At 36.0% G+C, this 13668-nt stretch overlaps 1 protein-coding gene across 7 annotated transcripts in view; it reads right to left on the bottom strand.

Moving 5' to 3' along the window:
- The window catches only part of FRYL (FRY like transcription coactivator), a 240196-nt gene that overhangs the window by 197621 nt on the left and 28907 nt on the right, over positions 1-13668 (bottom strand). For 6 of the 7 annotated variants that reach the window (XM_059923043.1, XM_059923047.1, XM_059923046.1 and 3 more), the window contains exon 2: positions 4765-4941. The gene's annotated coding sequence lies outside the window, so the exon portion shown is untranslated. Of the gene's footprint in view, positions 1-4764; positions 4942-5398; positions 5470-13668 lie in introns of those variants that run through there. The other variant, XM_059923045.1, reaches the window with a different exon arrangement.

The following is a 13668-nucleotide window of genomic DNA, read 5'->3' as shown; positions in this document are numbered from 1 at the left end:
AGCTCCTTGTTATACCAGATTATCAAGAAGCTATCAAAAACTACTAGAGTCATGACAAAATAACTCAGTAAGCAAATTTAAAAGGCTCCCACTGGCCAAAGATTAAATAATTTGAGCATCAATAAGGGTAATTACCATAATGATTTTTTTAAAAATCCAATATGTTTAAATCTAAGAGTATATAGTTAATCTGGAGGAGAAGGGGAGACCTTAATTAGTCACTGTTGGAGAAAGCTAATATACCCGATTCATTATTTTGAAATTTGTAAGCCAAGGGAAACTGTCAAGCTTTTGTCTAACATTTCCTATATAAACTGTACTACCATGTAACAAACAGTACACATGGAATAGCTTCTCTTTATAGAACATTTCACCTAATAAATGAACAGTAAAGTTACAATATTAAAATTTTCCAAACCCTAATGATTTAATAGCCCTCAAGTAGGGAGCCCATCACCTGTTTTTGTAAATAAAGTTTTATTGGAACACAGCCATGCCCATTCATTTACATTTTATCTATGGTGGCTTTCTCATTACAACAGCAGAGTTTAGTAGTTGCAGCAGAGGAGACCAGATGGCTCACAAGGCCTAAAATGTATACTATCTGCCTCCTTACAGAGAAAGTTTGCCAACCCCTAATCTACAGCATGGAGGCGAAATGGCAACTAATCAGCAGAAAAAGAGAGACAACTAGGCATTGTGTGCACCAGAGAGACACTTGCCCAAAGACAAAGACGTGCCAAAAGAATCTGAACTTGAGTCTGAGCAAGTCTCTAGATCCAATGACCAATTAACAGGAAATACAAAGGTCAGATGTGTATGCTTAATCACTTCACAGGAATGTAATCAGAAACATCCACATCTACAAGACAAAGACCCAATTTGTTCAACAAATAAATATTAGAGAAAAAAAGGGAGGGGAGGTTGAAACTTTAAGAGAAAAATCAACCAACTGCAAAGGAGGAAGGGCTTATCTAGACCCTGATCCAATCAAGTCAGCTGCTTTTAAAATGTGTGAGGGGAATTCTCTGGGGGTCCAATGGTTATGACTCCATGCCTCCACTGCAGGGGGCATGGGTTCGAGCCCTGGTCAGGGAACTAAGATCCTGCATGCCATGTGGTGTGGCAAGCAAATAAATAAATAAGTAAATAAAATGTGTGAGAGAATTGGAATTAACATTGATTGGATATTTGATTATATTGGAATTGTTGTTTTTTTAAGATTAATAATGGTATCATGGTTATATATTTTTAAAGGGTCTTATACATAAGGATATGTACTGAAATACAAATAAATTTTATGATATCTAGGATTTTCTTTAAAATAGTACAGGAATGGGAGGGAAGTCAGTGAGAGATTGAAAATTTGGCCATGACATGATAATTACTGAACCTGAGTCATGAATACAAGGGGATTCATTACACTAGTCTGTTTACTTTTATATGTCTTAAATTTTCCGTAATAAGAATTATAATAAGGTACATAATTTCTTCTTTAGACACAGAAAAAATTCTGAAGCGAAAAGAAGAACAGGTCAGGAAGTACGCTAGATAGCCCCAAAAAGACAACTTGGGGCTTCCCTGGTGGCGCAGTGGTTGAGACTCTGCCTGCCAATGCAGGGGGCACGGGTTTGAGCCCTGGTCTGGGAAGATCCCACATGCCGCGGAGCAACTAGGCCCATGAGCCACAACTACTGAGCCTGCGCGTCTGGACCCTGTGCTCCGCAACAAGAGAGGCCGCGACAGTGAGAGGCCCGCGCACCGCGATGAAGAGTGGCCCCCACATGCTGCAACTAGAGAAAGCCCTCGCACAGAAACGAAGACCCAACACAGCCATAAATAAATAAATAAATAAATAAATAACAATTAATTAAAAATTAAAAAAAAAAAAAAAGACAACTTGACTGTGACAAGGTGTGGGGTCTTCTAAAGGAAGCGTAAGAAGCCAACCTTGAAAAGAACCAGTTTAGAGATCAAGTAAATGGCTGCCTAGTAGATCCAAACTTAGTTACGTGACCTTTTCCAACTGCATCAAGCAGCTGGAACTAGGAAATATATACATGGCAAATTAACTTAGGTTTGAGATTTGGACAGGTTCCTCACAATGTTAAAAAGGCAACAGAACATAAGATGCTGCTGCAAATATGATCATGGGGTTTGGGTGAGTAGAAAGCAAATGAAGCTAGGAGATAGCTAACTTAACTATAAAAACAAAATGCCAAGAAACTACAAGTCATAATAAAGACAAAGAAGAGATTCAAAAAGCGTGGCATGATAGAGGGTTATGATCATGAGAGGAGACTCCAAGACCACAGAAATTTAACTAAGTGATGATGTGATCTAAGGCAAGAAGTGACGGGGTGTAAAACCTGGGGGCTCCAGTCCTGGTGAACTAATAATGCTGGTTTACTAGTAGGTTTCAGCTACCTGCCAAAAAATCGTACCCTTCTCCCAAGCTCATTTTAGAAGGTATCTGTATTTTTTTAAAGGGTCCCAGGATTAGAATCACTGGTGTAAGATACAGTGATCCTGGAAAATACTAAGATGAAAACAATGGATGCTAGACAGGTCAAGGAAACATGATGAGAGCCACTAATAAGATACAAGAAACAGAAAGGGAACAAATGAAGAGTCAAATGAAGGAAAATTCCAGAGGTCAAGAGAAGAGAAGGATAAGAACGTGGAGAAAAAAAAATAAAAGATATGACCTTCAAAAGAAAATGACTGAGGGATTTCCCTGGTGGCACAGTGGTTAAGACTCTGCCTGCCAATACAGGGGACATGGGTTCAAGCCCTGGTCCGGGAAGATCCCACATGCCATGGAGCAACTAAGCCCATGCGCCACAACTACTGAGCCTGCGCTCTAGAGCCTGCGAGCCACAGCTACTGAGCCCACGTGCCACAACTACTGAAGCCCGTGCGCCTAGAGCCCATGCTCCACAACAAGAGAAGCCACCGCAATGAGAAGCCCACGCACTGCGACGAAGAGTAGCTCCCACTCGCCGCAACTAGAGAAAGCCTGGGCACAGCAACAAAGAACCAGTGCAGCCAAAAATAAATAAATAAATAATTTTAAAATATATTTCTAAAAAAAAAAGAAAAGAAAATGATTTTTAGTGGGGACCTTATTCTAACCTCACAATTCAAAGAAAGTAGTCTAAAAATATCTCTATTGGAAAGGCTAGAGAAGAAGAGGTATCCTCAAAAAAACAAACATCTATCAATTTGTTCATAACAAAGTGTTAGGTGTATGAAAGCAGCAAAAAACCTTATAAACCATTTAGTTAATTCACTCATTTCATAGATGAGAAAACCAAAGGCTACTAAGACTAATAACTTACACTCAAGAACACTGTGCAATTAATAGTTAGAGCTAAAACGTACCCCATTCTTCACTCAAACTCCCTGCTTTGCATCCTCATCTAATGCCATGGTTTCTATTTGATGACTTACCTCTTCACAATGCCAAATGTCATTGTGTATTTTTATTCATAAACAGCAGGCATTTGGTAACTATTTGTTGACTGACACTCAAAATGAGTGTTTGATATTTTACAACAATAATTTTATTTTAAAGGTTTCCCACTTCAGCAACTTGTTCTGCTCAATTTTATTCCTCTGCACCCCCCCCCCCAAAATGTGTTTTGAGTAAATCTCAGAGATGTTCAAAAAACATATTGGCTAACTAGCACTTATGCTTCCAAAAATTCTTAGAATATGAAAAGGGACACACAGTGCCATGCTATAAAAAGAACAGCTGGCATTACACACCTCTCTCATCAACTCCATAAATGTGCACATAATTTACAATTGCTAGGAACAGGATGTTCTTGACCCAATGGACTCAAGATACCTAAGTAGGTAGGAAAAGAGAGCAACAGGAAAAACTACCTCAGCCTTATAATAAGAGAATATACAGACCTAAAGTTGGAATCTGTGGCTCTGGCAAAATGAAAACAGAACCAATAACAAATCATAAAATTCTAACATTTACAACTCACTTAACATGCAATTTCTTGTTCAGCACTGAAATCACTCTATTTTCACAGCTTTTTTATTTCCTAAGTCCAAAATTTTATCAGTCCATAAAACAGTTTTCTTCCCAAATCAAGCTACTTTTAGTAAGCCCAGTTTTATAAGTTCACTTGTGGTAATAACCACTAAAAGTGGTAATCACCTATAGCAGTAAATATATACATAAATTTAAATCATTATTTAAAAAACACTTGGAGTTAAAATCTCTAATTATGAAATAAATATAAACTATAATCTTGTGACATCAATAACTGCCACTTGTATCTCAAAATGAAAATGAAACTATTTGTAAAATATCAATATATAATACAGAGCATGTAAAGTACATATACATAAAGGTGTTTACATACTTTTATATTTATTCCTAGCAATTGTAAATTATGTGCACATTTATGGAGTTGATAAGAGAGGTATGTAATGCCAGCTCTTCTTTTTATAGCATGGCACTGTGTGTCCCTTTACATATTCTAAGATTTTTTGGAAGCATAGGTGCTAGTTAGCCAGTATGTTTTTTGAACATCTCTGAGATTTACTCAAAACACATTTTTGGGGGTGCAGAGGAGTAAAATTGAGCAGAACAAGTTGCTGAAGTGGGAAACCTTTAGAATAAAATAAAATATTTTTATTCCATACCAAAAGAGAATGCAGCATAAAAAGGGGGAAGGCAATCCAAACAAAAATTGTTTTACAAATTTCTATTAGTCTCTTTTAAAAGTACATATCACTTACCACTTAGAAAGGGTTGTTGAGGCACAGAGTTTGTAGAAAAGACACCAAATTTGGAAAAGATCCATCTAAAAGCTTTTTTCAATCTGGAGCTTGTACTTTATAGGCACGCAAGTGGGCACACTGGTGCAAAGCAGTAGTGATTCACCATGTACAAAGCAGAATGTGGAATGTTAAAGGCTGAAAGACAAAAAAAAGAGAGAGAGAGAGAAAAGAAATATGGTTGGTTATTAGTAACAGCCATGTTTAAAACAAAAGCTGTAACATTTTAACAGTTTTCGTATAACATATATCATTATTGAAGTTAGTTTTTATAACTTGAGAATTTGGCCAAGAAGAACTTACTTATAAAAAAATGTCAACTGTATAGGGAAAGCATTTATCTGGAGAGAAAAAACAAGAAAATGAGAATTTGTCTTTTTTTTTTTTTGGCCTCGAAGCGTGGCTTGTGGGATCTTATTTTCCCAACCAGGGATCGAACCCTGGCCACGGTAGTGAAAGCGCCAAGTCTTAACCACTGAACCACCAGGGAATTCCCAGAATTTGTCTTTAAATGTTCTAATTTAAATTTTTTTCACCACCTATAATATCTTTCTCAAGTATATTACAAATTTCCTCACCATCTAAACATAATTACCTGTTTCTTGATGACACAAGGGTCATCACCATGAGTTCTTCTATAGTACTTGAGGATACATATATTATGGGATTTGAGGTAATGACACTAGGACTATCGTTTTTCAAAAGGTACACCGAGGAACCCCAAGAAATGAGCAGTCTCCATTGCCGGTGGAAGTGTCAATATCTACAAAACCAAGAATGCATTTATTTTTTGACCCAACAACTCTCCTGGGACATTCTCCTGCAGATATAATTACACATTCACAAAATAAAGTGTGCAGCAAGATTATTGTGGGATTATTTGTAAAAGTGAAACACACTGAAAACAACTTAAGAGGACTGGTAAAATCACCTATGATACATCCATTAGAAGGAATACAGTGCAGCTGTAAAAATAAATAAGGAAGCACTCTGTGTACTTCTATACAAACATCACCAGAATATGCTAAATAAGCAAGGTACAGAAAAGCAAGGTATATGTATATATATGTTGTTATATTCTGTGTTTTTAAAAAGGGGAGAGAAAGAGGGAAGTAAGAATATCTATTCTTATTTGTTAATTTTTATTAAAAAGCACTGTAAAGATACATAAGAAACTGGTATAAAAAAAGGGGGGTTACAGTAAGGAAACATGGATGGAAGTTAAGCCTTTTCAAAGTGTCATTTTGACTTTGAAACATGTAAATGTTCAAACAATATAAAATTTAAAACAAGTTCCCCAAATAAGCTTAATTTTACTCTTTCATCCCTTTTTTATAAACACATGAGCTATTATATGATCAGTGTAACAAGGCTACTTTCCTGGAAAGTTGAATGGCAAGTTATTTCCCTGTCCTTCAGAGAAACCCTTTTCTTTCCTACTGGTAGCATTCTACATATATTCAGTGCCTACTATCTTCCAGCAATACATACATCAGTGAACAAACTCAAAAAAATCCCTGCTCAATTCACCTTAAAACTCATTTGTTACCCATTTACTCATTGCTAGTGAAGGTACAGTAAGAAAGGAATACATATACACTGCTAGAGGAAATATAAATTCTGAAAAGCAATTTGTCAATATGTAACAAGAATCTTTAATACGTTCATAGCTATTGATTGACCCAGTAACTTCATTCCTGAGAACTCAAAATGCAGACCGAATTTTACATACAAATTTTTTTACATTATTTATAAAGAAAAACTGTAAGAAATATAAATGTCTGAAATAGGGTAACAGTTGGCTAAGTTATGGTTTATTCAGCAGATAGAATATTATGTTGCAGTTAACTTAGAAGTAATTTCTAGTTAACACGTTAGATTAACCACAAAAATTTATTCCCACTCCACCTCCGGGCTCCTCTGAAATAATTGTAAAATTTGAAAAATTAATAAAAAATAAGAACACAAAAGCCAAAGAGAACAAAAGAGACATTCTCTGATAGGATAAAATTAAAATACAACTTCAAAAAACATGGGGAAATGCTGTTAAACAACAAAAAAAGGCAGGACTCAAAATCATATATACTTTTAGCCATATTTTAAAAATTACTCTAAAACATGGAGAAAAAACCCACTCAATATTATTTCTAAATAGTGATTTAAAAATAAATGATTTTTTCTTTTATCCTTTTCTATATTTTCCAAAATATCTACAAAGGGCATTTATTACTATTATAGTCAGAAAAATAAAATCACTTTAAAAACATATATATACCCACTAGGATGGCTATAATCAAAAAGACAGATAATAACAAGTGTTGGCAAGTGTATGGCTGGAACCCTCTCACACACTGCTGGTAGGAATATAAAATGGTACAGCCACTTTGGAAAACAGTCTGGCAGTTCCTCAAAAGTTAAACATGACCAACCATTCTCTCCCAGGTATACAGCAAGAGAAATGAAAAAATAACATCCATGTAAAAATATGTGTACAATAGCATTATTTGTGATAACCACTACACTACGGAAACCATCATAATAGCATTATTTGTAACAGCCAAAAGGCAGAAACAATACAAATGTCATCAACTGATGAATGGATAAATAAAATGTGGTATGTCCATCCAATGGATTCTGCCATAAAAAATACTGATACATGCTACAACATAGATGAACCTGAAACACAGTATGCTAAGTGAAAGAAGCCAGTCACAAAAGGCTACATATTACATTATTACATTTACATGAATAGACAAATCTATACAGTATAGAGAGAAAATAGATTAGTGGTTGACTCCGAACAGGGGGGAGGAGATGGGGAGCTAATGGACACGAGATTTCTTTTGGGGATGATGAAAATATTCCAAAATCAATTGTGGTGATGGTTGCACAATTCTGTCAATATAAAAAACCTCAAATTGTATACTATAAATTGGTGGCTTGCATGGTATGTGAATTATATCTCAATAAAGCTACCGTATTAAAAAATATATACATATAGTCTGTAACTTCACCACTAACCAATATTTCACATATTATTCCTTATCACCCTGCAACACTACATAATAGGACAAACATTAGATTCAAGATAAAACCAAACTCTTGCCAATCCTAAAACCATGGACAAACCATAACTCCCAAGTTTCAATCTCCTATTTGGGGGAAATGGGGAGTCCTCTCCGGTACACCATCTCATTTTTCTCCCAACAGTTGAGTCGCATGCCTACCAAGAGCAAATTATCTTATATTTGTTCCAAAATCTTTTTATGCCAGTTGTATTTACTACAATTATATAATTTAGTTAAATATTATATCAAAAACATGAGTGCAAAAAGAAAATGCTTTGTCTCTGAAAATTAAGCTGTACGATTTGAAAAAGGCAAGTTACTTTTAAAATATCCTTAAGAGAAGGTCTCAGCTATACATCAAAAGATTGATGACGTATGAGCATTTATACACTAACCAACTATAAAATATTTAAGGCAGATATCCTTCCTATTATTCTTCATTTCAAACAAATTTTTTATTTAACCATTCTAACTACTGGTGATTATACAATCAATATTGTATAAGAGAGATTCTACTCCATGTAAATTATTCGTATAAAAGACTAACAGAAGTATACTACTATTACTATTATTCTATCTCACACTCTAAAGACTGATGGCTGACCCTACTAAGCTGTGTCTTAGTGAGGTTGAAACTTTTCTATCCTTCAAGTTCCCAGGCCCACCATAGCCCTGTACTCTCTACAGATACCCTCATCTCTTAAACTGAAAGAAGATGCCCAATGTAAACTCTTCAAGTGCAGTTCAAGGCTGCTAAAATCCCTCTTCCTGTCCTCTTGGACCCTCCAAATCCTCCCTTTTCAAAGCCAAACTTATACCTGACCTGTATATTCAGATGACCATTAAGGAAAAAAAACTCTTACTTACGCTCATGCACCATAGACTTCTCTCTATTTCCTCTTACTACACATTTGGGCCTCTACTTTCTCATCTCTCAACTCATCAAGTCAGTCATTTACACTCTGACCCCAACTGCTGCAATACTAAAATACTCTACCATCAAAAAAATTCTAAGTGGTCTCTGACCTCCCCTCTCTCACTACTCTGATGCATCTCAGATATTGCTGCCAAGTACATATTCCAAATGCACAACTCTAATCACAAAGCTCCCTGCCTTGGTAATTCAGTGATAGTCCCAATGCCTATAGAATAAAATCCAGAAATTCCTTAGCCTCAGAGTCAAGGTCCTAATGGAAGAGAATAAACTGTTAGCCCATCTCCCTAATGTTCTCTAGACTAGTCAGGCTGAACTCTGCTCTATGCAAACATGTCCCATTCCTTCCTACGCCCAGATCTTTCTTCCATCTGGAATGCCCTCCCTTTGTTTCTATGCATTAAATTCCTCTAAAATCATTTTTAAAGTAGAAAATCACTTTTTAAATCAGAGCCTTGGGTTTCTCAACTATAAGACTTTTTATAAGGATTATAAAGTGTTAGAAGTATTATAAGTATTATTAAGCATAAACTTAGAACAATAGCCAGCAGATAGCACTCAACAAATGTTGTTACTGTTGTCCATTCAACATAATGAGGACTCAATAAATATTTTTTAAATTGACATGCAAGACAAAGCAAAACAAAACAAAAAAGTCTCTTCTATACTATACTATACTCTTTGCTCTCAAAGCAACAGTTTAAGATCTGACACCTCTGGAAGTTAAGATGATGAAAACTTCTGATAATCAATAGTTTTCAGTTTCTGGGAATCTCACACAGATTTATGATATAAGAACAGCAACCCACTATTTCAGATTTAGTCAAGAACAACTTGATTTATAATCACTTCACGATATATTATGCTGCACACCCTAAACTTATACAGTGCTGCATGTCAATTATATCTTACTAAAATGGAAAGAAAAAAACAACTTAATTCACTAACATCTACCAAAAATGAGGAGGGCAAGCCTTACCAAAATAGAGTAGTTTTATTATTCACTTTTTTTTAAACTGTGTAAAATACACATAACATATAATTTACCATCTTAACCATTTTTAAGTGTACAGCTCAGTGGCACTAAGTACATTCACATTGTTGTACAAACACCACCACCATCCGTCTCCAGAACTCTTTTCATCTTGCAAAACTGAAACTCTGTACTTAATAGACAATAACTCCTCTTCCGCCCCCTCCTCCCAGGCCCTGGCAACAAGCATTATGCATTCTGTTTCTATGAGTTTGACTACTCTAGGTACCTTATTTAAGTGAAATCATACAGTATTTGTCCTTTCGTGACTGGCTTATTTCACTAAACATGAGGCCCCTTCAAGGTTTGTTTGTGTTATTTACTTTTTCAGCAAGAACTTCAAAACCACACGAAGGACATGGTTTAAACATACTCTAGTTTAAACTCATGGTTTTAACGCACACTGTATTATACGGCACTAAACTGCAGATTTGGATGACTCAAATTACAGAAAGAAAGGGAAAGTAGAATAACATGTACCCAATCACCTGGTATGATACCAGGTATCAAACTAGGTGCATTTCACACACAATTAAGTCCACACAACTCTAAAGAGGTAGGTTATTATTATTCCCAGCTGGTAAATGAGAAAAAGGAGATTCAGAGGACCTCCCATGCTACTGCCCTATTTCCATTTTGTTCTCATCATAGAATTTATCACTATCTGACATACATACATATGCACATACATCTATTTCCTTATGTGCAAATTGTATGTAGGCAAAAAAAAAAGTTGAGAATCACATTTATGCAACAAAGTTGTATCTATAATACAACATAGCTTGGAATCTGAACATTTTATAATCTCTAGCTTTTCTGAGATGCTTGTCCATAGGTACATTTCTTAGATACTCAGAAGTTGGGAGACTTTATTACTGCCAAAGATATATATATATATATATATATATATATATATATTTTTTTTTTTTTTTTTTTTTGGAGCAGGTATGGGAGGTGGCGGGCACTGGAGGACAGAAGTAGGGGATAAAATTCCAACTGAAAAGTCCAAGGGTTCAAGAAGGCCAGTCTCCAGTAAACCAAAACCTATTATTACAATATCCTCATCTTCTATGAATTTTATTGTTTTAAATCGAACTTCACCTGAGGAATCTTCTAGCAAGCATGAATTTACAATGGGAGGGGAGATATTAGTTTGTGATGGATGTTCTACTTACCCCTTGAATATATTCTCACTATAATATTAGCTATATTTACAGTACTGTGGATTTCCTTCTTCTGCTTCAGAGTGAAAAATATTCCCACCACCCTGTAGTGCTACATTTTCTCCCTTAAAATTAGTTAAAACTTTTTATTACATTACAAGAAATTAAGAACTAGATACCTAACTTTTAAATTTGTTAAACTATATTTTTTCATAATTTAAATGACAACTATCTCTACCATGAGAAGAATTTTAAATGTTCTGAAGAGAAATCAAAAAATGTTAAGGGCTCCCACTAAATAAATTCCCACTTGTAACAAAAGTCTACATTTCCCATTAGCTTACTGTTTTCATAGAATAATTTCTTTTGATCACAGTATGAAAAATGCTACTCACAAAAGGAGTACTGTATTCACAAAATAATTTTATCTTTACTGATATAACAAGAAGTCAGCGGTTTCCTTTTTGTGGTAAACAATGGGCCTTGGGAAACACGTTCCCTGTTAAATGTCTTTCACATTTTTTTAAATACACAATTGGTTCAACTTCCTAATAATCACCATTTACCAGAAATGTGAAAGATAAAAATCTATCAAGATACACAATAAGACTAAGCAAGCCCAAAAGAGGAAAACAAAAGAAAATCACAATGGCTCCCTGAAGAGGGTGGGGTAGAGAAAACTTCCAACCTAACCTCAACCACCTCCAGACTACTTTCTAAAAAACAGGAGAACATCAATGTCAAGGTGACAAAAATCTCACATCTTTTTTCTCCATTCCTAAGGGATCATGCCCATTAGCATACAAACATACCATAATGATCACTCACCTTAAAGAGAATAAAAGGGGGGAGCCCTCCTCCCTCCTCCACCACAAAACCCCTGTCATGACTGCCCTGTTTCTCTGCTCCCCTTTACAATAAAAGTCCTCCAGACAACTGTCTCTATTCAGTATTTCACTAGCTCCCCTTCTGCATCTCATTCTCTCCTCTCTTCTACCCCCAGGGCCGCGGGCCAGTGTCACTGATGACCTCCACGCCTCATGAAATCCAAAGGTCAATAATCAGTCCTCATCTTAGTTGACTCCAAGACAGCATTCCTCTCCCGCCTTTTTGAAACACCTTCTTCACTTGGATGGCAAGATGCCACACTCTCCTGGTTCTCTTCCTCTTCCTCTGCCTCTTTTCCAACTTAAAATATTGGAGAGCCCAGGGCCAGTCCTTGCCCCTTTTCTCCACTGACATTTACCCCTGTACCTTATCCAGGCTAAAGGCCTTAAATTCGAATCTGGAATTTGTTAGCATACAGATGGTATCTCTAGCCCAGACCTCTCTCTACTGAGCACTAACCTTGCAAATTCAAATACCTGTCTGCACACCTAACGAGATGTCAAACACAACTCTTAATACAGCCCCCTAAATCTGTGCCTACTCCCAGCACTTCACTTCAGTAAATAACACCACGGTTATTCTAGTTGCTCAGGCCAGAAATCTGGCAGTCACTTTTATTCCTTTCTTTACCTCACACCCTCATATCTAATCCATCAGCAAGTCTGTCAACCCTGCTTTCAAAATACTGTATACCTTAAATCTGGCCACTTCTCTGCCATCCACTGCTACCACCTAGTCAGAGCCATCATCATCTGTGGCCCAAACAATTCATGCAGCCTCTTAGCTGATACTTCTGCATCTACTCACCCCTTAATTCTCCACATAGACACCAGAGTGATCTTTTTAGAATATAAATTTATTCACTTGCGCTCAAAAATCCTCCACTGGTTTCCCATCAAATACAGAAAAATATCCCTAACATTTCCTTTCCCTAACATTTCCTTTCCTCTATTCTAGCTACACCAGCTTTCCTGCTATTCTTCAAGTTGAAGAAGCTTATTCCCATATCAGGGCCTATGCACTTGCTAATTCCTCTGCCTGGAAAGTTCTTTCCCTTGAGTATGACTTGCTCCCTCCCTTCCTTCCTTGGCTCCCAGATGACTGCAAATGCTCCCACAAAGAGGCCTTCCCCACCATGCTACCTGAAATAACCAAAACCTATCACACTCTAGACAAACTTAGTTTTTCATCATAGAGTTTATCATCCAATATTTGTTTAATCTTTGCCTACACGACTAAAAAGCAAGCTCCAGAAGGGCAGAGACTGTCTTGTTTACATTTATAATCCCTAGCACCATCTCCTAGCTCACAGGTACACAATAAGCATTTGTTGATTAAATAAATGTCAAAGGTAATACATGATATGCACTATAAAAAAAAATAAACCAATATATAGACTTTCAAACATTTTATTAAACAAAATGAATATTAACTGCTTCATAAGGTTCCATTTTACAGCCTTTAGAGGAGATAAAGAGTAGCACAGAATGACAAAGGAAAAGGTAAACTTCTTGACTTCAGTACATAAATCCAATATATTTGCATACTCTACCTTATATACATTTTGAGATGTAACCTAATGTTTCCAGAAAATAACAGGTTTTAAACTGTTTCTTTTCTTCTTGTTAAAGACCTGAATCAACCTACATCCAAACAATTAGCTTAAAAGGAGGATTAATACTTAGAGGATAACCTAGGAATACATATTTGACAAGGTCAGCTCCCTGTTCAAACAGCCCCTGAGATAACTTAATCAACATAAAAGGGAAAACTCAAGCA

This window comes from Balaenoptera ricei, chromosome 5, assembly GCF_028023285.1.
Source record: "Balaenoptera ricei isolate mBalRic1 chromosome 5, mBalRic1.hap2, whole genome shotgun sequence".
NCBI lineage: Eukaryota > Metazoa > Chordata > Mammalia > Artiodactyla > Balaenopteridae > Balaenoptera > Balaenoptera ricei.
The sequence above is the reverse complement of the archived record's forward strand: the minus strand, read 5'-3'. Positions and strand labels throughout refer to the sequence as shown.